The 26,124-nt window shown below is 42.9% G+C and overlaps 1 protein-coding gene across 17 annotated transcripts in view; it reads left to right on the top strand.

Annotated features, from left to right (window-relative positions):
- The first annotated feature begins 2,093 nt into the window (after positions 1–2,093).
- Positions 2,094–26,124, top strand: part of NFASC (neurofascin) — a 257,064-nt gene continuing 233,033 nt past the window's right edge. For 9 of the 17 annotated variants that reach the window (XM_048496447.1, XM_048496457.1, XM_048496458.1 and 6 more), the window contains exon 1: positions 2,095–2,338. The gene's annotated coding sequence lies outside the window, so the exon portion shown is untranslated. Of the gene's footprint in view, positions 2,339–26,124 lie in introns of all 17 variants that reach the window. The other 8 variants (XM_048496445.1, XM_048496444.1, XM_048496456.1 and 5 more) reach the window with 2 other exon arrangements.

Below are 26,124 nucleotides of genomic sequence, written 5' to 3' on the forward strand. Positions count from 1 at the left end.
AGGAGACAGTGGCGGTAGGGCAGAGTTGACTGTTGGACCCACCCAGCTGAGCCAAACATTCAGTTCTGCAATATCTGCTACTTTTGAGACTCAGCCAGCCAACAGATGAAGGAGAGAGAAGGGAATTCCACCCCAGTTTTTTTAATAGCAGCAGGGCTGAAGCAGTCCAAGTAATGGCAAAAAAATTCAACATTGTTCAGGATCTACTTTTTGACCCCCTCAAATCATTGCCAATTTTAATTCAGCTTTGCCAAATGCAAACCCCTATCTCCCTCCATCAGTGAATTTTGTCAGCAGATTTTGGGTTCATCTGGCATACCCCAATAACAGTTGTTGGACTTCCTTCAAACATTATTTATTTGTGTAGTTTTAATTTTATATTTTATGTGTTTCAAACTGAATTTCATATTTTAACTGTAATTTAATTGTTTAAATGTTTTTATGTTTGGCGGCTTGTAAATCTTGATTGGGTGGCATTAAAAAGTTTTAAATAAATAGAAATAATATAGAACTATATTCTTTCCCACCAACAGATCTCAGTGCAGTTGTAATTATTCAGTGAGAGTGAAAGTGTGTTTCCACAGGTGAAAATAGCCCCGCCCCCTCCTGGGAGTGATTCTGCATGTCTGAGTTAACTCAAGATCATACTGCTTCCCAGAACAAGGCACCTCTGCAGAGCATTGAACTAAAAGTAATGTCCAGAAAGAAATGGCGGATTAATTCACTAATCTTCTGAGATCTTTTGGTGGGAAAGTGAATCGTACAGAAAAATTGTACAGGAAAATCTGTGCTCTGCTGCATGAACTGCCAAAAATCTCTGTCCAGCCCAAGATGATTAAGTGGCTGGGGCACCTATTCTATGAGGAAAGGCTGAAGAGTGCTACTTTTCAGTTTTAAAAAATTAGCTAAGGGGCAGACATGACAGAGGTCTATAAAATTATGCATGGAGTGGAGAAAGTGGATAGAGAGAACTCTTTTCTCTCATTCATAATACCTAAATTCAGCGGCACCCAATAAAGTTGATGGGGAATAGATTCAGAGCAGATAAAAGAAAGTACTTCTATACTCTATGAGAGATGAAACTGTGGAAATCACAGCTACTGGAGGTACTGGTGGTCTGGCCATGAACATATATGGCTTTAAGAAGCATTGCTGAATTAATGGAGGAAAGGTCTATCTATGGCTACAAGCTGTGATGACCGAAGAAAATCCAGGCATTCAGAGACAGGAAATACTGGTGTTAGAAGTCAACCTAAGGCAAGCCTTGCTTTGTTGACCTCTTAGGAGAATGGACTGGCCACTGTGTGAAACAGGATGCTGGACTAGATGAAGCCCTGGTCTGATCCAGCAAGTCACTTGTTATGTTGTCTTTTGCATTTCATCTTCATTCTCCAATCTTTTTCTCCTTTTGTCTACCCTGTGTCTTCCTCTTCAGAAATTGTCCCCACCAGTCAAGCCCATGACTTGAACACCAAGGGGCTAACATAAAAGTGGTTTCTCTCTGCTGTCCATCCTACCACTTAGCCGAGTGTTCAGACGTGCAATCAGCGCAAGACCAGTTCAAAGGAATTTCCCATATCGTGGCTGAACACGACCATTTGGATGATGAAGGGGGGGAAGAGGAACTCGACCAGTGTCCCATCTATCCCAATAAACTTTTCTTTGTTCCCCTTCCAACAGCCACTCTGCAATTGCAAGGCTAAAATTACTCTTTATTCACTTCCTCGTAGACTATCGTAACATATTTCACACTTTCCCCGGTGTCATTTCCTCCTGCTCATTACTCTGTCCTCCATATTCCTCTATTAACCCACCTTCGTTCGTAAGCACCCCGCTAAACGGCTTTCCCCAATTAATGAGATGCGATCTTTTTGATGGGTAACCCATCACCGCCTCCCCGTTCACTGGCACCCACACCCAAACGTGTGTGCCCCCACCCCTCCTCCGCGCTTCCTGAGATCGACAGCGACGCGATCCCCCTTTCTGGAGCTGGCAGCGGGAACGTCTTCACGTGGCCCGCCGGCTGAGGGTGAGCCCGAGGAAGCGGGCTCCCGATATCGGCCGCCTGACGCACGCGCGCTCCACGGCCACGCGCACACGGCGGCGGCGCGCTCGATGGTCTCTGCCCTAATGCGGGAGTCCGGGAGAGAAGGCGCTGCAGAAGGATGGGAGCTGTGCGGGGAGGTGGCGGCGGAGGAAGAGGGATCTGGTAGTCCGACGGCTGGCGCGGATCCCCAGTAGAGGCTTCGGGGAGCCGGGCGGGATGAGACTGCTGTGAGCCTGGCCTCGCCAGAGGAACGGGGGCTCAGTCAGGGCGGCGGTGGCGGCTGCTGGCCAGGTAAGGATGCTGCTGCTGCTGCAGCGTGGAGATGCTTGCATCTGCGAGATCCAGGGCGGCAGCCGAGCCGCGACCGCTGCTTGGGGCTCTGTGGGTGCAGCGACTGAAGCAGGGAGGTCTGAGGCTCTGGCAGAGCCGGGGCTGCCTTTTTTGTCCTGTTTTCTCCCCTTGCCCCGGCAGCGTCCTGGTTTCCTTTCTCCCCCATCCTGTCTCCGCCAGGTTCTCCCCTCCCCTCCCCTCCCCGCTCCCCTCCCCTCCGCATCCCTCCAAGGCTCTCCTTGGCCTCCGCTGCCGGGGTCGTGGCAGCCCTACCTGAACGTTGGGCTTGCCAAGCGGCTCGTGTTCCCGAGGAGCCCCTTTTGCTGCCCGCCGCCGGGCACCCGGAGTTTCTCTTCTGGGGGCAGTCGGAGGTGGCGGCTTCGCCAGCATTATTCGCCTGGGGAGGGAAGGACTTGGAGGTCTGGGCTGCGTTTTGTTCTTGGGGAAGGGGTGGCAAAACCAGATGATTTTGGGGAGGGGAGAAAAGACCACAGCCCTCCGGCACCTGAAGTTGCTGTCAGAGTTATTGTTTGGTGCTCCTGAAGGGCCTGGTTGTTGGGGCTTTTCCGTTTGCCACAGAGGTCGATTTCACCTACCTGAGACAACGCTGCAGATCGAAGATTGTATGTCTTCGGAAATTGTTTGCGTTAAACGTGATGCTGACTAAAACCTATTGCTTAGTTAATGGATCTGAAGGGTACTAGAATACTGTTTCCTGCCACCACCAAATCTAGCCAGTGACGTAGGAAAGGGAATAGCAAGGCCAGCATTGCAAAATGTTATTTTTAAAAAAAAATCTGAAGGCTTGCCTGTAGGACGTTGAGCAGCTAAATGCTTGTATGTTGGTTTCTGGAAAGAGCTTGAGTGTCCAGGGAAGAAAATAAGATGAGACCTCAACTGCCATGGTTCTGGACATAAAGGGGCCTCTGGGGGTTTATGAAAAGCTAGCCCGACTTAATTGGTTTTGGGATGGGAGAGCAGGATGCCTTTCAGAAGCATCTGGTACTAATCCCTGATCGAAACAGGATGCTAGTGTATAGGAGCACCTCCAGCATGACCGCAAAAACACTATTGGGAGGAGGGGGGCGGAAATGATATGATAGAAATAGCAGTGATCCTATTAGAGTCCATGTTAACCAGCAGTGGGTAAGATCAGATCTGTGGCCCTCTGTAGACAGAAGCACTCTTTGCATATGCAATTCAGCTAGTATTGATTAAGGGGGTGAAACTGCTGAATCATATGTACGCTCCTTTTCCCAGCATGTTTTGTGCTTCATCCATTTTGGTTTTAAGTTAATAGGCAGTGTTCTAGTGGCAGAATATTTGTCTTCAATCTCTTTGTTCATTTAAGCCACGCTGGTTTGGCGTAGGAATACCTATGTAGTTAAATGAACAGCTAGTAAGAGCCTGTGTGATGTAGGGTTACAGCTTTCAATTAAAATCTGGGAGACCCAGGTTAAAATCTCCACTCTGTCAGGGAAGCTTGCTGGGTGACCTTGGGACAGATGTGTGGCTTACTACTAACATACTTCACGGGGCTGTTATGAGGACAAAATGGGGAAAAGAACAATGCAAGTTGCTTAGGCCTCCGTTGGGGAGACAAGGAGGGTATATATTAATTTACTTGATTAAAGTTCATCTCAGCATCTTTTCAGTAACTGAGGTTTATTTGGATGTGTTTCCAGGCTTAAAGTTTTGAAAACCAACTTCATCTTTTTACCATGCTTAGTTACACAAGAACATAAGAACAACCTTGGTGGATCAGACCAGCAGTCCATCTAGTCCAGCTGCCTACAAACAGTGGTAAACAAACAGGGCATAGAGGCCAAGACCTTCCCACAATGTTGCCTTCCAGTGCTGGTATTTACAGGTTGGCTGCCTCTGAATATGACTCCCTTTGTTACCATGATTGATAGCCATTGATAGACATCCTCCACAAATCTGTGTAATTCCCTTTTAATCCAATACTTGTGGGCTGCAGTATGTCCACTGGCAGTGACTTCTGGAATTTAATTGCTCATTGTGTAAAGAAGTCTTTCCTTTTATCTGTCATGCATCTATTATCCATCAATCTCATTAGACACCCCTGAGAGCCAGAGGGAAGTTCTCTCTATCTACTTTCTCTGCTCCATACAGTTTTATAAACATCTGTCATGTCCCCTCTTGGGTGTCTTTTCCCCCTGAACTTAACCCAAGGTGCTTTAACCGTTCCTTGTAGAAAAGATACTCCAACTCCTTAATTGTCTTGTTTGACCTCTTCTGTACTTTTTTTCTATTTCTGCAATATCCTTGTTGAGATATGATAACCAGCACAGCACCCAGTGCATCAAGTGACTCCTCACCATTTGTCTATACAGGGGCATTATAATTAGGAGTGTCCAACATGCTTTTCAGTATTTTTTCAGATTTGGGTTTAATAGATCCATTGTTTTTGGAAAATCAGAAAAAAACTGAATCCCCATACCAATATTGGGTTTTTCCTGGCTCTTTTTATATCCACAAATTTGGGGGTCTGTTAAACCCTATGGAAAATCTTTATGCATTTTTAAAATGTAGAGTCACTACATTTTCAGAGTAGCTGCTAGTGACTCATTTTAGGAAAACCTTGAGGGACCCCATCACTCATTCCCCTTTACTGTGAGAACTGTCCATTCCTACTCTCTTCCTCTTGGCCTTTAACAAACATTTTATCCATAAGTGGATGTGTTCTTTCATCCCATGACTCAGGCATTGTTAGTGACATACCTGGCCAAAAGCCCTTTGGAAGGCCAAGTATATTATAGCTATTTGATCACCCTTGTTTACATGCTTATTAAGCTTCACAAAGCACTGTAAAAAGTAGATGAGGTAGGACTTCGCTTTGCAGAAGCCATGTTGATTTTTCTTTGCAGGTATTGTCGAAGGCTTTCATGGCCAGATTCTTTTTATTTTAGAATAAGCCAGCTGGATCAGACCAGAGTCCACCTAGTCCAGCTCTCTGCTACTCGCTGATTCAACTGGTTGTGGTGGGTTTTCCGGGCTGTGTGGCTGTGGTCTGGTGGATCTTGTTCCTAATGTTTCGCCTGCATCTGTGGCTGGCATCTTCAGAGGTGTATGTGTGTAACAGACTTCCCTCTGTGATACACCTCTGAAGATGCCAGCCACAGATGCAGGTGAAATGTTAGGAACAAGATCCACCAGACCATGGCCACACAGCCCGGAAAACCCACCACAACCGGTTTCTTTGCAGGCATTATTTTTCAGTGTTTAATAATGTACTCTTCAATAGACAATTCATATTAATTTACCTAGGACAGATGTTATGCCAACGCCCCTGTAGTTTTCTAGAACCCCCTAATTTTAAAAAAGGCATAACATTTGCTATGTTCCAGTCATTCAGTATGGAGACCCATTTTAGTAACAAGTTGCATATACTGGCTTGTAGATCACTAGTTTCACATTTGAGCTTCTTTAGAACCCTTTAGTGCCGTGGTGGCGAACCTTTGGCACTCCAGATGTTATGGACTACAATTCCCATCAGCCCCTTCCAGCATGGTCAATTGGCCATCCTGGCAGGGGCTGATGGGAATTGTAGTCCATAACATCTGGAGTGCCAAAGGTTTGCCACAGCTGCTCTAGTGCATGTTGCCTGTTCATGGTAGTTCTAGTATGTCATTTCTAGTCACCTCAAATGGACTCACGTCTTCAGACACTGCTTCCAAGAACCATGACTCCAGTGTGTATGTGGCCCACATTTTCCAAAGTTAAAACAGACAGAGATAATTCAGTTTTTCTGCCATCTTTCCACATTTCTTAGGCCACCCTGCCATTCCCTTGCAGTTGAATGGTCCAACTGGCTCCCTGGCTAATTTCCAATTCCCAGTATAGCTGAATAAGTACTTATGGCTTATATTGATGTTTTTAGTAATCCACTCCTCAGATTTTGTATTTGCTTACTGTAGTAGTGCACTGCCGACCCAGCAGTGCCGTAGTAGAACGTTGGGACGCCAACGGACCTGCGGCCTTGCCGGTCGCATCGCACCCCCACTCCTCATCCCCCCATGAGTCACGGGTCATGAACTGTCTGGCTCAATCACCGGGCGCAGGGACAATGGTCTTGCCCCCAGGTGAGGATTAGGCTCAGACGCGTACGCTCCTCTCCGCACGTAGCCAGATGAGATCATGCATCACATGATGATCTCCCGACCTCCCGCTCTCCCGGAACTCCCCCCAGTCCTCCCTCCTACACGCCCCCAATAGAGTAACAATAAAAGGTGCCAGGAACCGGCAGATGGGAGACTCGCTAGGAACACGGACCTCCGGTCTCCCGCTGCTGGCGATCTCCACCAGATGTTGTCTCCGCGTCTCGTCTCGTTCTTACGCTGACCGCGTGGGTCGACTACAGCTTACTCAATTGTTAACTTAGTTTAGTTATCCATAACCTGTTGTTCTCTCTGTTCACTGCTTTGGAAGAACCTTCCACTTTGTGAATGAAGCCTTTTTGCCTTTATCGACATGGATTGTTAACCATATAGACAGGCATCCTGTTAGACTTGGAGGTTTCTTTCCTAACTTGAAATATGAATTTTAGCTGGGTCTGAATGTGTGTGGTTTTAAATACTTTTCAAACATCCTGGAGAGCTGTACATTTTTTAGTTCTCTTTTTTAATTTCCCTCTGAGAAATCCTCTCATTTTTGTAAACTTTATTGTTTTGAATCCATATGTAATAGTTGTAGATGTTGGGAGCTACTTACCGTTAACATGCATGCTGAACTTAATAGCATTGTGGTCACTTGTTTCCAACTGGTGCAACAAAATCTACATCTCCAACCAGATCATGAGCCCTACTCAGAACCAAATCCAAAGTCACTACCCCTCTGGTTGGTTCTGTGACCAGCTGTTCCATCACATGGTCATTTATGATATTAGGAAACACTTTTTAATAGCATGATTTCAACACACATTTGCACAGTCAGCAAGAGGGTAATTACCCAGTATTATAACATTTTCTGCTTTATTCACCTCCCTTAGTTCCTTCTCCATCTTGATGTCTGCTTCATACTACTGATTAGGCAGGCCACAGTATTGTCCACAGAAAATAATGTCCCTTTAAATGAGAAAAGACTGACATGCCACAGACCAGCTCAAAGCTGAGGTGGACTAGCAAAGACTCCTGTTGACTTCTAGGTGCTCCTGACCTACACTGAAGACATGGACAAAAATTCAAGGAGCCTAATAGAGAAGCTAGTAGTTTTTACATTGTGAATGGCATCCCTTTCAGATGTATATTCAGTCGACTGCTAAAATGATAGCCAGCACAACTACTTTGCCTTTGCAAAATCTCAAAACTAGTTCCACGCTAATCCTTTCAAAATAAATACCCTCTGCCATCTCTTCACATTCCTATAAAAAACAAACAAGGTATATTACAAACAACTTCTATTGCTAATCTCTGCAATGGATGCTGCTAAGCACCTCCAAAGTTTGAGGCTGATTCTGTTCATCCTCTTTGAATTCAATAGCAAAAATATGTTTTCTCTTGCTCTGCATTCAGGAATGTGAAACTCTATTGTCTTTTATTTGTCTGAAGTAATTGCAGTACGTACTACTTTTGTTATGGAATGGTACAGGGCACTCTCCTTCTTTGTCCTCACTGAAGAACAAAAACCTTGCCTAGGCAGAAATTTAGATAGTTGGGACCGCTCTTTTCTAGGACAACTTTAGGGTCAATATGCAGTGCCCTTGAGGCACTAGATTCTTGGCCCTAAGCTACCCTACCAGGTTTGTTACCAACATCCTTCTGGAAAGTTATGTGTCTGAACTTGTTTTAAATGCAAATAGAAATGACTTTAGGATTCTAACAGCTCCATCCAAACTTGGAGGTGATGGGCCATGGTGCTGATGTGGCACCATCCACAACTTCCATAGAGACTTCTCAGTGGTGTGAAGAGGCTCACAAAGTGAAAAGCCTCCCTGCTGCCGAGAATCCTCTGTGGGCCTCAGGAGACTTACACCACTTTTTGGTGGCTTAAGTCTGAGGCCTTGGCTGCCAGAGTGAGATGGTGAATATCTGGGAGGAAGCCGACTAACATCGGCTCCTCCTGGCCTACCTCCACTAGATCAGTGGTGCTCCCATGCATGGATTCACACACACACCCCTTTGGATGGGGCTGTGAAAAACTTACAGATCTTACAGATCCAGAACTCTTAGAATCAAGACATATCTCAAATCAACTAGAGTATTAAGGCTGTTTTCAAATGTGAACAACTTCACTGTCCAAATTCTGCTTTTAATTAGGGCTTAACTACATGGGATGCTGGATTGATCCAGATTGGGAAAGAGCTTTCTTAACTCCTCCTCGCCCTGCCCCGGATTTCATGATCAAAAATGCTCCCCGTACCTATATTGTGTCCAGCTATTTTCTGTAGCAGATTATTAAGTGGACTGGAAAGATGACTAGGGAGAGGGTGCAGGAAGGAAAGTTAACCACCCACCTCCAATGTTATAGTCTGCAGCCAGCTCAGATCCCTCTGCCTCCAAACACTCAGGCTCATTCCGCACATGCAGAATAATGCACTTTCAAACTGCTTTCAGTGCTCTTTGAAGCTGTGCGGAATGGCAAAATCCACTTGCAAACAGTTGTGAAAGTGGTTTGAAAATGCATTATTTTGCGTGTGCAGAAGGGGCCTCAGCTGGTTTTTAAGGATCAAAATACATGTCCAGAATGTAGGAGGCAGGGCTATTAAAGGTGGACACTTGGGCCTGGATGGTTATTATCAGCTACTGTCTGAAAATCCATCTGCAACTGACAGGATCAATACCCAGTCTCCTTTCAATTACTCCCCAGTTGGCCTGGAGCATAAGAATGATAAAAACATTATGTATGATTAGTTTAGACCCAGAACATTTACTGGAGCTTGGATTTGGGAGGGCAAAGGCAATGGCACATAACATCTCCTTGACATCAAGGTACAGAGCAAGACAGCCTTACTTCCAAACCCCATTTAGGGCTCTGAAATCATGGTCAGGAATCTCTGCAGTCCTGTACTTATCAAATACTGTACTTTGTCAAATTCCGATGGGCCTTCTCTAGGGTGCTTTCCGCACGTGTGTGGAAACGCACCTCCACCGGCATGAATTATGCCAATGGAGGCTCGAGGACCATCAGCCAGAGAGGCGGCTCCATACGGAGCCGCTCTGGTCGCCCCCCTCCACTCACCGTCCCGTCCAGCATCGCTTGGGAGGGCTGCAGGGACCCGCCCACACTGCCCTCCAACCTCCAGGGATGATGAGTGGAGGGGAGGGGGAAAGCGGCATCTTCCCACTGGTGCTGTTCACACCACGCCGACGGGAATACGGCGCTTATTAAAAACCTCGTTCGTTGAACAAGGTTTACAGTGGTGGCTTCACGCCACTGCTGGGCGGCCAGGACGGCGCTGCTGCAATGCAGCAGCCCTTCCTGTGCGAACAGCAGCCCAGGGACAGTGTTTTTGCCATCCCTGGGACACTGTTTTTCTCCCATGCAGAAAGTCCCTTTGGCCTACACTTTAATGCATTTCCATCAGCCTTACTTAAAGGAAGGTTTTGGCATTGGCCTGTGGAGGTGTGTTTATGACCCTGCAATGCAAACAAGACTGAGACGATCATTCATATTTACTTCATAGTCAAATGTATGGAAAGGTTAGAAAAATGTCTAATGTTGTCTCAGGGGAGTCAGCGTTTTGCACCCTCACTATTCAAGTTGCCCTAATGATTTGTTAGTTAATTTTTTGCTTGAAGACAAAGTCCTTAATATTTCATGCATGGTGGTGAATTTCCTTCACGTTGCTATCAGAATATGGAAATTTAGAGTTCCCTGGTGGTACTGGCTATTAATAATGTTTGTCTGTTATTAGGTATATTTTATTTGTTTGTTTTTTAGTTTCAGAGAATCTTCATTACAAACTTCAACAAAGAATTACAAAAAAATTTCAAATTTGTACTGACATCATTCTATTGTAACAAATACAGATTGGAAACAAATTAAAAATATTTTCTGCAGAAAAAAGATAAAGGTTAAATAAGATATAATCATTAACTTCCACCTCTACTCTCAGATCCATGAGTCTGAACTTGGTATATTTCCCCATGTTATAAACCATTCTGATTTATATGTTATTACAGTTTTCTTAAATCAAGACTTTAATGTACAATTTATATATTTAGATTTTTTTTGTTTATATTATCCTAACATTATTTAACACATTTGCTCCTAGTCTTCTGACACTACTCATGTTAAACTTATATTAAATTGTTTCGATATAAAATTCACGAAAGGAGACCATATTGCAGTGCATTTTTCCAGGGAGTCTTCTCTCAGTAAGCAAGTCAGTTTGTCTAATTCTACTATAGTCCAAACTTTTTCTGTTTAATCTCTATGGTGGAAATTGTTCATATTTTCCAGGTTTTTGCCAGAACAATCTGGGCTGCACTAGCGTAACCTCCATTGGGCAGGATGGGCGGCTGCCCAGGGCATGAGGCCGTTTAGTCACGTGGGGGGCATGCGAGGGATGTAGTCACGTGCAGAGGTGGGATGCAGCCAGCTCCCGAGAGGTGGTTACTAATTTTTTTTTAGTGCCGAGAAGGGGTTGCTAAGGGCTAGCCTGGCCCCTCCCCCTTCCCCCCTCACCGGCCGGCCGCTCGGGCGTCAGCATCCCTGCCCTGCCAGGCAAACAGACTTGCAGCCAGCAGCACCTTCAGAGTTCAGGCTGTGAAGGAAGTTGAAGGTAAACAAAAGGAGGGGGTGGGCCAGCCAGCAGTCGACTCTCAGTAGTCGACTCTCAGCTCTCTCCACCCCCTCCCTTCACATACCCAGAGACTCTCTGGAGCCAGGAGGCGAGGTGAGCTGCATGCAACACGTGGGTAAATAAGGAAGCAAAAGAACGCAGCAGAGGAGAGACTCCGTCTGGAGTCTGGAGAGAAGCGATTAAAAAAAGAGACAAGGTAACTAGCTTCAAGACTCAGTGGGTCAGAGGCAGCCAGGGACCTTTCCTCAGCTAAAGTTTGCTCCTCTCCCTCTGGGATGCAAAGCAACTCCCCCCCCCTCCACTTTTCTCTTTCCCTCTCTTCTGTCTGCAAAACGGGCTTTGCATATGCTATGGGGAAGAAAAGGAGGAGGAGCAGCAGCAGCCAGTCTGAACTCAGTGGTTGGCAAACACAGGGGCAGGCATTCCTCCCAGTTTCCCTGAAAATTGCAGCATTAACCCTCTTTGAAAAAGATCCTCCCTTTCCTGCTTTGTTTATCAGATAGACTCTGTCTTATGAGTCGGAAAGGATTAATGACATCAACCCTCTGGATTTTTGTGATCCATCATCCTTGGGATTCTGGGTTCCATTCAATTCCCACTGGCTCTACAACCCTGTACATGTAGCTGAGTGTATACAATTTTCTTATCCTTTTCTGAAACAATCTGTTTAAGATCAGTGTGAAAGGAAGGGACAAGGGAGTAGGGAGATGCCAGGAAATCTCATCCCCTTTCCAAAGCAAAGTTTTACTAGTGAAAAAGAAAAATGTGTATTGAAATATGGGAACAATGTATTTTTATTTGATTTATTAAACAGATATAACATAACTATGTTGATGCAAAACAGATCAAAAGGCAAAGTATAACAAAAAATTCCTGTCACGAGATTGTTACTGAAATCATATACCAAGTTCTGTACACAATCATTGAATTGCTTATTTCGTAATCAAAACAAATTTTTTAAAATATTCATTTTATTTACACTGTAAGACCCCTTGAGTTCTGCAAAATGGAAAGGAGGTTAAGAAACATTTAAAATAAATAAGTAAAATTAATAAAGAGCTTCCTTGACATTCTAAAACTTTATGTTGCTATTCATTTTCCATTGGTCTAATTACAGAAGGAGAGGCCTACACCTCTGATTGGGTGGGGACTTGTGCTGGCAAGACTTCCCTTTCTCCAGGTATCCCAGAGAGCCATAGATTTTGCTGCCAGAGCCTTTGCCAATTGCGAGGGGTGGGTGGGGATGCTGGCAGCTTTGCTTTTGTTCAGAGCCCTTGCAGCCCTTAGGTGGGTGCAGAGCTGCCAGGTATGAGTTCTGGGCAGGTTGGAGTCCAGCATCTTTCGTTTGGATGGTGTTTTGGGGAGTCTGGAGGATGGAGGATTTCTCCTGCTTCCTGAGACTTAGGGCTCTTTTCAGTGCTTTCTGTTGGTGAGGAAAATAACAGTTCATTTGGGGGACTTTTGTACCTGGGTTTCTGTTAATGTAATGGGTCATTCACTTTTTAATTGTTGTCCTTGCAGTGGGTATTCACAAGGTGATGGCCTCACCTAAACATTCCCCCTATTTCTGGTTGTGGTGGGTTTTCCAGACTGTGTGGCCTTGGTCTGGTAGATCTTGTTCCTAACGTTTCACCTGCATCTGTGGCTGGCATCTTCAGAGGTGTATCCCAGAGACACTGGTTGTTGTGGGTTTTCTGGGCTGTGTGGCCATGGTCTGGTAGATCTTGTTCCTAATGTTTCGCCTGCATCTGTGGCTGGCATCTTCAGAGGTGTATCACAGAGAAACTGGTTGTGGTAGGTTTTCCGGGCTGTGTGGCTGTGGTCTGGTAGATCTAGTGAATGAGCCTAAAATTGTTATAGTGAATGACCCTAATGACTTCGTCATTAATATCCTTTTGATGTATTTGTGCCTGAGCCTGTGTGTGGCACGTTTTCCTGTTTGTCCCTTCTTCACGTCGCACACCATTGTTTGTTGGTATTATTGAACAATTGTAAACAGCTTTTGGTTTCTCTCCTTACTTAAGAACATAAGAACTAGCCTGCTGGATCAGACCAGAGTCCATCTAGTCCAGCACTCTGCTACTCGCAATGGCCCACCAGGTGCCTTTGGGAGCTCACATGCAGGATGTGAAAGCAATGGCCTTCTGCTGCTGCTGCTGCTGCTGAGCACCTGGTCTGCTAAGGCACTTGCAATCTGAGATCAAGGAGGATCCAGATTGGGAGCCATAGATCGACTTCTCCTCCATAAATCTGTCCAAGCCCTTTTTAAAGCTATCCAGGTTAGTGGCCATCACCACCTCCTGTGGCAGCATATTCCAAACACCAATCACACATTGCGTGAAGAAGTGTTTCCTTTTATTAGTCCTAATTCTTCCCCCCAGCATTTTCAATGAATGCCCCCTGGTTCTAGTATTGTGAGAAAGAGAGAAAAATTTCTCTCTGTCAACATTTTCTACCCCATGCATAATTTTGTAGACTTCAATCATATCCTCCCTCAGATGTCTCCTTTCCAAACTAAAGAGTCCCAAACGCTGCAGCCTCTCCTCATAAGGATGGTGCTCCAATCCTTCAATCATCCTCGTTGCCCTTCTCTGCACTTTTTCTATCTCTTTGATATCCTTTTTGAGATGTGGTGACCAGAACTGAACACAGTACTCCAAGTGCGGTCGCACCACGGCTTTATATAAGGGCATGACAATCCTTGCAGTTTTATTATCAACTCCTTTCCTAATTATCCCCAGCATAGAGTTTGCCTTTTTCACAGCTGCCATGCATTGAGTTGACATTCTCATGGAACTATCAACTAAGACGCCCAAATCCCTTTCCTGGTCTGTGAGTGATAGCACTGACCCTTGTAGCGTGTATGTGAAGTTTGGATTTTTTGCCCCTATGTGCATCACTTTGCATTTTGCTACATTGAACTGCATTTGCTATTTCTTAGCCCACTCACCTAATTTATCAAGGTCCGCTTGGAGCTCTTCGCAATCCTTTGTGGTTCTCACCACCCTACATAATTTGGTATCATCTGCAAACTTGGCCACCACGCTACCCACCCCTACTTCCAGGTCATTTATGAATAGGTTAAAGAGCACTGGTCCCAAAACGGATCCTTGGGGGACACCACTCCCTACATCTCTCCATTGTGAGAACTTCCCATTTATACCCACCCTTTGTTTCCTGTTCCTCAACCAGTTTTTAATCCATAGGAGGACTTCCCCTCTTATTCCTTCATTGCTGAGTTTTCTCAACAGTCTCTGGTGAGGAAATTTGTCAAAAGCCTTTTGGAAATCCAAGTAGACAATGTCCACTGGTTCCCCCTTATCCACATGCCTGTTTACACCCTCAAAGAACTCTAGTAAGTTTGTAAGACAGGACTTGCCTCTGCAAAAGCCATGCTGACTCTTCCTCAGCAGGTCTTGTTTTTCTACATGTTTAATAATTTTATCTGTAATGATAGATTCTACTAATTTTCCAGGAACAGATGTCAAACTGACTGGCCTGTAATTTCCTGGGTCCCCCCTAGACCCTTTCTTAAAGATTGGTGTGACATTGGCCATCTTCCAGTCTTCAAGGATGGAGGCTGATTTCAGGGATAAGTTGCATATTAAAGTGAGAAGATCAGCAATTTCATGCTTGAGCTCTTTAAGAACTCTTGGATGAATGCAATCTGGGCCAGGGGATTTGGTAGCATTTAGTTTATCAATGGCTGCCAGAACTTCTTCCTTGTCTACCACTATCTTCGCCAGTTCCTTGGATTCACCTCCTAAGAAGCTTGGTTCAGGTGCAGGAATTTTCCTCACCTCCTCTTGGGTAAAGACAGATGCAAAGAATTCGTTCAGCTTCTCTGCAATCTCCCTGTCATCTTTTAGTACACCTTTTGTTCCTTTGTCATCTAATGGGCCTACTGCTTCTTTAGCTGGCTTCCTGCTTTTGATGTACTTGAAGAACTGTTTGTTGCTGGTGTGGATGTTCGCAGCCATGCTTTCCTCATAATCCTTTTTTGCCTCCCTTACAGCTAACTTGCTTCTCTTTTGCCACCATTTGTGTTCTCTCTGGTATTCTTCATCAGTTAAGTTGGACTTCCATTTTCTAAAAGACATATTTTTTTCCTAATAATTTCCTCAGCCTCCTTTGTTAACCATGGTGGCTTTCTTTTAGACACAACTGTGCTGCCTTTTCCTAACCTCTACGGAACACATTCCAGCTGAGCTTTTAAGACTGTGTTTTTAAATAACCTCCAAGCATCTTGGACAGTTTTGACTCTCTTTGATTTTCCCTTTCAGCTTCCTGCGCACTATCCCCCTCATCTTTGAGAAATTTCCCTTTCTGAAGGCAAATGTAACTACATTAGTAGTTGTCACTTGTTCACATGCAGAGATACTGAATCTGACAGCATTGTGGTCACTATTCCCTATCGACTGAACAACACTGACTTCCCGCACCAGGTCCTGGGTACCACATAGAATTAGATCTAGGATCACCTCTCCCCTGGTTGGTTCCACAACCATCTGCTCTAAGTCACAGTCATTTAGCATATCCAAAAATGTTCTCTCCTTACTATGACCTGAACATGCATTTTTCCAGTTTATATGGGGATAGTTAAAATCGCCCAATACCACTACATTTTTGCTTTTGTTGGCCTCTCTATTTTCTTTTTCCATCTCAGAATCCTCTTGTGCACATTGGTCAGGGGGACGATAATATATTCCTAATGTTAAACTATGCTTCACCCCTGATATTGATATCCACAGTGCTTCTGTAGAGGAATCAGCTCCCCCTGCATTGTCTATTTTATGTGACACTATGCTCTCTTTGATGTAGAGGGCCACCCCACCCCCAATATGCCCTGTCCTATCCTTCCTGTAGAGCCTGTAACCTGGGATAACAGCATCCCACTGGTTCTCCTCATTCCACCATGTCTCTTTGATGTCCACTATATCAATGTCCTCCTTCAAAACTCTGTACTCCAGCTCCCCCATTTTAGGTCGAAGGCTTCTACTATTAGCATAGAGACACTTGTATATTCTGTCTCTGTCCCTAACCTGGGATTTATGTGTTTTCCTCTACCCTTTTGTAGACACTATCACTTATCACATTGCCATGCTCCTTGCTTGTATGTGGTTGATTTAGAAAAACCTCTCTCTGTATCTGCATCCCCATAGATACTGTATTCTGAACCGAAGTCACCTCAGCTCCTGTCGGCTTTCCCCCAAGGATCAGTTTAAAAGCTGTTCTGCCACCTTTTTAACGTTGAGCGCCAGCAGCCTGGTTCTTCTTTGGTTAAGATGAAGTCCCGTTTGTACAGGCCTGCCTTGTCCCAAAAGGTTCCCCAGTTCCTGACAAATCTGAAACCCGCTGCCTTACACCACCTTCTCATCCACACATTGAGACCCTGTATCTCCGCTTGCCTAGCTCGCCCTGCGCGTGGAACGGGTAGCATTTCTGAGAGTGCCACCTTGGGGGTCCTGGATTTTAACCTGTTTCCTAGCAGCCTAAATTTAGCTTCCAGAACCTCCCGGCTACATTTCCCAATGTCATTGGTGTCAATGTGGACCACAACTGCTGACTCCACCCCAGCATTGTTTAACAGCCTATCTAGACGAAGCGTGACATCCGCAACCTTCGCACCAGGCAGGCAAGTCACCATGCAGTTATCACGCCTCTCACAAACCCAACTCTCTATATTCCTAATGATCGAATCACCTACTACAAGGAGCCCCCCACCTCCCCAAGGGGTATCCTCAGTGCGAGAGGATATCTGACCACCAGCTAAGGAAGGGGCCCCATCTAAGGGAGCATCTTCTACCACCTCAGACTGGCACCCTCTGTCTCACAGAACTTATTTCCAAAGAATAAGTTATTGTTGTATTTTCTAAAGTTATTTTCTACAGCACTTTTCACAGTAAAAAAATTTTTTTAAGCATTTTGAGAATGTTGTCTAAATTTTTTATTTCTGCTGTGTGGCATGGCCCATTGCTGTGCTCAGATTTGTGAGTTGGGGCATATTCTATAATGTGATGATTTAGAAATGACCTGGTGCAAAAAAAAATTTTTTTTTTTGGTCGTGGTGGGGTGGCCGCCGGGGGGGGGGGCATACAACTCAGGTTTTGCCCAGGGCTACAGTTTGCCTCGTTACGCCCCTGCTGGGCTGTAGTCACACAGTAGAGAAACAGAACATTATGTTGTTTTACTCTTTTAGCATTACTTATATTTAATAAGTATGATTTAGGAGTCATTTCAAATTTTACCTTCATTATTTTTTGCATTACTGTATAAATCGATCTCCAGTAATTTCATGCTTTCCTACATTGCCACCATTGGTGAAAGAAAGTTGCTTCTTTCACTTCACATTTCTAGTACTTTTGTGAACCTTTTTAAATTTATCTTAGTGCCGCAGGAGCAAGGTACCACCAAGAAAAATTTTGTAAAAATTTTTGTTAATGCTTTTCCATATTTTAATCCATTTGTCTAATTTAACTTTCCCCCCAATGTTTTGAGCCCATTTAATCATGGGTTACTTAACTTCTTTGGTTTTAATTGTTAACAATTGCTTATGTGTTTTGCCTGTTAACTTCTTGTCATTGTTATACAGTAATTCTTCAAGAATTGTTTTATCTTCTCTGAAACTCCATTTTTGTTATTTTCTTTTGAAGTATTCTGTTAATTGAAAATAAGTAAACCAATGACATACTGTCACTTGAACTGGATTCTGGTCTCTGGGTTTCAATTTAATTCCCTTAACATTCCTCTCTATAACATCTCAATACCTTAACCAATTTTTGCATGACTATTTTCTTTTATTTGTAAGGCTTCCATTATTGATAACCACATTGGGGTACTGTTATATAATCGATCTTTAAATTTCATCCAAACTCTTGTCAATGCATTTCTGATAAAATGGTTTTTGAAACCCTTAAAGCTTTTATTTTTTTCCAGCCCGTACGTAGTCATGCCAGCCTTTATTGTTACTATGACCTTCTATTTTAACAGGTTATCATTTCTAAGCATGATCCGCTCTTTTATCCAAACTATACCACACACCTCTTAATAAGTCTGGGACACAAGTGAAAGAGTAACAATTTGGAAGATAATATTCCAAAGACATGTAGATAATATTGCCTTATTAGGAATGATACAGAAAGAGAATGTGCTGAGATTATAGGTTTAAATGAACAAGAAAATGAGGACTTAAGAACAAGAATAGTGCCAGCAATGGCAGAAATCCTAGGACTGTCGGTTGAAGAGGCAGAGAGATTGACAGAATGTTCCATATAAATTCAAGATTTGCAAAGAAGAAAAAAGTAGCAAGAGACATTGTTATATACTTCTCCAGCAAAGTAACAAGAGATGAATCCTCAGATGCCACTCAGCCCAGAAATTAATTATAGACAGAAATACGTTGACTGTATTGAAAGGAATTCCAATACGCATCTCAAGAAAAAGAAAGGACTATGCTTTTTTGGTTGACGCTTTATGAAAGAGAGGTAAAATTTTAGATGCAGTCAATTGGAAGGACTGTCTTTTACATATAACTCCAGAAAATATATTGTAAGAACAAAAAGCACAAGACTTCCTGGCGAGGAAGAAGACTTAACGGTAACTGATCATTAAAGGGTAAGCGGTTACGCGTTTTTTCTGCAGATTATTTAAATATAGTTATTTTCTCTCCTTTTTTCAGTTTGTTATTTTTTCTTGAAATAGTTGTTTGTTATTACTACTTAATGATAATAGACAATCAGTTGTAAAATATTGACCTGCAATGTGAATGGGTTAAATTTGGCACAAAAAGGGGAAAAGGTATTCCATTTTTTAAAAACTGAATAATGACATAATGTGTATACAAAAAACGCATATAAAAAAGAATGAGGAAAATATTTAAAATGCAATAAATTGGAAACCTTGATACATGCAGCCTCCCCCCCCCCAAAAAAAAGAAAAAGAAGGAAATAGCATAATATTTGAAAAAAAATATCAGTCCAAAATTAATATTTGTTGATGCAGAGAAAGATACCTAGGGGTGGAAATAACAATTAAAAGAATTAGACTATTAGAGGAGGGTATTTGTGCCCCTAATAATAATAAATGAAATTTTATGAAGACTTGCTAGACCAGGGGTAGGGAACCTGCGGCTCTCCAGATGTTCAGGAACTACAATTCCCATCAGCCTCTGTCAGCATGGCCAATTGGCCATGCTGGTAGGGGCTGATGGGAATTGTAGTTCCTGAACATCTGGAGAGCCGCAGGTTCCCTACCCCTGTGCTAGACAGATTATTAAATTACACATTTTGGGAGATTCAATGGAATAGTAACCCCTGAGGTAGAAAAATCAAAAGGGAAACTTAATCAAAATTAAGAGCCCTTCGGGGGTTGGGCGGTCTATCAAGACTAATTAAATAACAACAACAACAACAATAACAGTAACAACAGTAATAATAGTAATAATAGTAATAATAGTAACAATGGTAACAATAGTAATAATAGTAATAATAGTAATAATAAATAAGCTCCCCAAACCATTCACACACTTACTGGAAAACTTGCTTTCAAGGACGTATGGAGGGGAAAAGAAGGACTGGCCAAGACATTTACTTTTTTTTCAAACAGACGTAAGAGTTTCACCAGGATTGATATGATCTGGGCTTCAGGCAGTTTGTATACTCAAATGCAGAAAATGAAGATTTTACCTAAGTTAGTATCAGACCATAATCCAGTCCAGTAAAAAATAAAAATAGGGCAGAAACAAACTAACTGGAGATTGAAGGAATGATTGTTACAAAATAAAAAAGTGAAGCAAAATGGTGAGAAAAGTTTTAAATTTTTTTTGAAATAAATAATTCAGTGGAGGACCCAAACATGATTTGGGATACAAGCAAAGCATTTATGGCAGGTGGGCTGTTACAATAGGAAAGCATTCTAAAGAGACAGAAAAGGGGGAGAATAAAGTTAATTTGGAAAAAAGAAAAAGAACTTCAAAAAAGACCAAATGAAAGATAGATAAATAAATAAATAATAAAAGAAGCCATAATAGGACTGAGAAAACAATTAGAACTACAGTAGACAACCGAAATGGTCACAAAACTAAAGTATCCAAAGGAAAGAGATTTTGAGCTAGCAAAAAAACCCAGGAAAATGGCGACCTGCCAAATTAAGGAAATAAAAGGAGAGAAACATAACTGAAATTAAAGGTGAAAAAAGGATATATGAAAGTAAAACAGTTGAAAGAGTTCGTAAGATATTATGCGAATGTCTGTAAGGAGGAAAAGGAAAATTTGACGAGTTACTTAGAAAAACAAAGCATCCACACAGTAAAAGAATATTTACAGAAACTTTATTAATTGAAACCATAAAAGAAGTAATAGAATGTTGTAAGAACTGTGTCCGGGGGTCGCTGCAATGGCTTATCCCGGGCAAGGGAGGGTGCTTCTCCCCCCTCCGTTGGCACCCTGTGGTTCAGGGTGTAGCTGATTTCATTGAGAGCCCCAAAGACCAGGGCTACTGGCCAGGAGACCAACACCTCGGAAAGGGACGGTGGGACGGCTTGTCAGCCCCGCCCACAGGAGAGGGAGGGAGATCGCCACAAACTGTGAAAATAGGGAAGACTCTAGGTCCAGATGGGTACTCTGCAAAGTATTATAAAAACATTTGAAGAGATTGTAGCCCCAAAATTATTTGTAATAATGAATTTTATTCTAAGAGGAAATAAAATACCCCATTCATGGGAGGAAGCGAATACATCACTAATCCCTAAAGAGGACCAAGACCATGCTGAAGTGAAAAACTATAGATCCATTTCTATGTTAAACATAAGCTGATTCCACATGGGCCAAAACAAGTGGTGTGAAAACGGTGTGAAAACAGTATAAACCCTTTTACACCATTTTCACACCATTTTCACACTGCTGTTTTTGGCCCATACGGAATCAGCCTTAGACTATAAAATGTTCTCAGCTATTTTAGCAAATAATTTTAAAAAGGTTCTACAAGAATACATGCATGAAGATCAAGCTGGATTTTTAGCAAAATGGCAAACTAAAGATAATATCAGAATAGTGTTAGACATCTTAGAATTTTTACAGAATTCATTTTTGAATTTTTGTAGTTTGACATCTTAGTAAATTGTGTAATTGGCATTAATGTTAGGTATGCTCATCAGTCACATTTACAGAGAAAAAATGTCTGAACTTTTGTAATTCTGACACCTCTTTTGTAGATGCAATTTATGAATTTTGAGGACTCTTGGAATCTGGTAGATCCCTACCAGTGATGATGGGGATCAGGGCTGACTCTACCTGAGCAAATTGAGATGCACTTTTGACTGTTGTTATTAGTATAAGCCCGCTTGCATCTTGTGGAGCTGTTTCCTTAGCAGGCACCATTATATGATTCTGCTTGCAGCACAGTAGTCTATAGTGTGTGAGTTACTCTGTAGTTTAGACTAAATCACTGTTTTATCCCTTCCAACTTCATGATTACTCTGACACTTTTCATTGAGAGAATTTTTTTTCACTGTCTCATCTATTTAAGAATAAACCGTAGGAGGACTTGAAAACCTCTGGATGTTTCCATGCTCACTAGGAAGGTTGTCTGTTTCATGGCAGGATGTCTGTACCCTTAAGTCACATGCTTTGCAAACATTCAACATGTGTAGATTTTTCTGGCATTGAGATGTGGGCAAGCACTTGTTGAGGCTTCTATTTGTAGAACAGTTGTTAGTGACATAGAACCCCTGTGAGGGAGGAGAGTTTGAAGTTCTATTGCCCTGCCACCTAAAATTCTGAAATGTTTTCCAGCTCTGAAATATATATGACATAAAGCACTATGAAACCGAGTCAAGCATCATGGGCGGCAGAAGAAGAAACAACAGAGGATTTTTGCTGGTCTTGACTGCTTACCCAGCCTTTCCCCTACTCCAGATCTGCCAGTATGTGCAGAGTATTCTGTGATGGGGAAGGCTTAGCCACTCAACATAAACTGGACTGGGATACACAAAAACAAAAATCTCTCGAGCTGCTTCTGAATGTCTGCAAAGGCCAGTGCAAAGTGGGAAGCTTGATTCTGAACCTCCGTCCTATCCCTCTGCATATGCATAAGGACTTAAGATATATTTTTCCCATCTGGAATGAAATAAGATACTACTTCTGTCTATCAAAAGTTTAATGATGCTATCAAAAGTTTAATGATGTTTTAATTTTTGTTTATCTGAGTATCGAAGAACATTACTGTTTTCTGATAGCCCAACCCTTCTCTTATCTATTGCAACCATTGTGGAGGGCGGGGGTGGTTTGGCACATGCATTCAGGGACTCAATGGCAGATCTGATTGCAAGGTCTAAGCTTTAATTAGAGAGTTCCCATCCATCCTTTCTTAACAGATCCCCTGCAGCGGATCTGCTCGCTTGATAGCAGTTAGGCAGCTGCAGTGCTGAGATCACTGCCTAGTGTTCTGGCCAGCATTGTCTCCTACTCCGCCTGTCTGTCTGTCATATCCACCTGTTATCTTTTGTTTTGCACTCACTTTTCTGAAACTAGGCTAATCTAGATTTGTTCTGCTTTGGAGGGGGCGTGTTTGGGTGGGGGGAAATGGTGTCAGTTTAATTCAGTGTGACAGTGACAGTGTCCAGTATCAGAGAAAAGCACTCACTTGTTTTTAATTCTGATATTCACGACCATCAGCAGACATGGACATAATTTAACTTTGCCTCATTCTGCAGATGCTAGTTCTTGTTTGGTCTGCATTCATCCTTCAGTCTTGTTAGGCATTTCTTTTGGGCCTGCCACTGTGAAAAGGCAAAATAATATTTCCGATCAGAACAGCATGTCAAATCTTGTATGCAGATGTCTCTTTTTAGAAATACCATGAGTCTTATCACATTGCATCAAAGTCTTTTACTTATTTTTCACATTTATTTGGAAAAGCCTTCCAAGATATGTCTTTGCTCATTTGCTGGCATCAGTTTGCTAATTAGGTGCTTTTCTTTTTTTACTGAGGTTAAAATCATTGTTTGTTCTTTAGGGTTGCCACTTCCTGGTCGGGAAATTCCTGGAGATTTTGGGGGTAGAGTCTGAGGAGGGCGAGGGACCCCACCAGATATAATGCCTAGGGCTGTTTCCACATGGGTGAGCGAGCGTGGGCGCACTGACATAGTGGCAGTTGGTGCACGCCCCAGGGCCATTCGCATGCCATTCTGCAAATGGCCCTGGTGCCCCAACAGCCTGCGGGGCCTTCTGAACATGGTGCACACCACTTTTTTACCTCTTACCTCCTCTCAGCTGCTGTCGCTGTAGAGAGGCCAGAGGACACGCCCCCGTAGCCATGGTGATGATGCCTCTAGGGACAGAGGCCAGGAGGTGTGTCCCCTGGCTTCTCTACAGCGACGGTAGCTGAGAGGAGGTAAGGTGGGGAGCGGCACAGGGAAAACACTGCCTTCATGTCAACATTTGCATGGCAGCGGGTGGAAGACGTTGCTTTAAAAAAACTCGCTCACGAGTGAGTTTTGAAAGCAGTGTTTTTGCACCACTTGAGGGGGTGAGCACGGCACTGCTGAAATGCTGCAGTGCAAGCTGTGCAAACAGCGCCCCAGGAATGGTGTTTTTACCATCCCCAGGGCGCTCTTTTCCACCTGTGTGGAAACAGTCTTAGAGTTCACCTTCCAAAGCGGCCATTTTATCCAGGTGAACTGATCTCTATCACCTGGAAATGCGTCATAATCCCAGGAAATCTTCAGCTACCACCTGAAGGTTGGTAGCCCTAGTTATGATGGATAAATTAAAGAGGATTTGAAAGTTTTAAACCCCCTCTACAGAACACTGTTAGGGTTGCTGCATCCGGGTGGGGTCTGAGGATACCCTGGAATTACATCTCATCTCTACACTACAGAGATTGGATAAAATGGTTGTGTTAGAGGGTGAACTCTGTGGCATTGTACCCCACCTAGGTCCCTGACTTGTACCCCACCTAGGTCCATTCACACAGTATTGTATAGGTAGGATCCCAGCAGGTCTAACCAGCAAACATTTTGATTGGCCAGTTAAACACAGTGAAGCCTAGTCTTCACAAGCAATATAATGTGAGATACCGGTAATAGAATTCTGTGGTGTCACAAAGGACCACACCACTTCCAATTTCACATGGGGAGAACCACATTTTCAATGATACCCATGTAAAAATTGCCTGCAAATTAAAACAACACGCACACTCACACATCAGTGAAAAGGTTCTAGCCTAGCCCTTCCCATTCTATGGGAGTTTTTCATGTATAAATAATCATTAATGTAAGGGAACTATGGAAAATGCAGTCGTTCCACTTCAGCGTGGTATAGCCCCTGTTTCACCTCCTCAGAACTCTGCCATATTATTATTCTGCTGCACGTATACACAAATCTTTGTTAAGCACAATAAAGACATCTTGATGTCCTTCTCAAAAAATTCTTAGTAGGGATGATTTGCCAGAACTTAAAAAAATGAAATCTGTTGCTTACGTTCATTACAGCTCTAGGTGTATGGACTGGCTCCTGGTTTTCGCATTCACTGAATTATGGAAATAATAGGTCTGATGTTACTTGTGTAATTGCTGGTTACCTATAAATAGGTGGTCCCCCTTCTATGTATAGGGACTGTTTTATGTACATAAAACGTTGAGTCATTCAGAAGTATACTGCAGGGGCTCAATGAGTTGGGGAAACATACATTTCAAAGTTTAATAATTAAAAAGAAAACATTTCATTTTGGAATTGGTGTCAATTTAAAAAAAGAAATTCAGCTTGTCTATTTTGGGGTCAGCTCTTTACCTTCTTCCATTCTGACTGGAAGCTGAAAGAATGTAGAACTCTCCAAAGTCAGCCTCAGTCAGACACATAGTGGGCCTAAACTATTCAGAGACTCCTACTGAAATTTCCCCAGCGCTTGCTAGGAAAAAAAAACGCTATAAATTGACCTGCAACAAAATGTTTTTTCTTGAGAGTCAGTTATTCTCCTCATTTATGGAGCATGAATGAGGGTCTCAGAAACTTCAATGTGGTGGGTGCAAAAACCCTCCATACTCCTGTAGATCTGAATTGTAGTAGGTCACTGAGAGCTTCCTTACCAGATTCCTTTCAAAATGTTTCTTCCTTGATTGCTGGTAGAGGGCACTTAACACCTTACTTCTATTATTAGTGTTTGTTAAGCATTGAAAATATTAAGTGCTATATAAGAAACTTTTTGAAGTTCTTGTTGAAATGCCTCCGAGGGGCATGACTCAGAATGGTGATAGTAAGTAGATGCACAGTAATGCCCAATATCTCCTCACTGATCATGCAAAGGGAGTTTTTAAAAGCTACCGTTCATCTTGCATGACAACTAAACATGTGTACACAAAGCAAAATACCATAAGGAGGTTAGTTCCTTTCTCAGCCTCTATAACCTTTGTAGAGAAAATGTATGAAACAATGGTTTCTGCAGCTCAACTCCTCCCTACCATGTTTATGCTTTTGCGGACTTTTACTTGACTTGCTGTTCATCCCTATTTTTTTGTTCTTCTGTAAATGCCTTGTAGTGGCATTTAAAGTAGGTTAGGTTATGTGCTAAATCTATTTCAGGACCTACCTGAACTGCATTTGTATCCTATGTCTAAGCAATGGAAGAAGAATGAGTTTTCTCAGATCTGCTTGTACATCAGTTTATAAAAGTCAGGTTTGTATATCTGGCACAATTGCAAAGTTTGTAATGGTTTTGTGGGAAACATCATCAATATATCACATTCACGGCATGGCCAAATCTGTGGATATTTAAGTGTAGAAGCTGGAGGCTAAAACAGATGAAACAGATTTCTATAAAGCTGAGAAAAGCCCCGAGTTTGCTGAATAATCTTAAATATGTTTTAAAAGGGGGGGGGACGGGGAATTTACAACCCCCCAAGATAACAGGAAAAGAGACCTATATAAGCTGCTTTTGATCCCCACTGGGGAGAAGGATGGAGTATAAATGAAGCAAATAAATATAT

This window comes from Sphaerodactylus townsendi, linkage group LG05 (genome assembly GCF_021028975.2).
Source record: "Sphaerodactylus townsendi isolate TG3544 linkage group LG05, MPM_Stown_v2.3, whole genome shotgun sequence".
Lineage (NCBI taxonomy): Eukaryota > Metazoa > Chordata > Lepidosauria > Squamata > Sphaerodactylidae > Sphaerodactylus > Sphaerodactylus townsendi.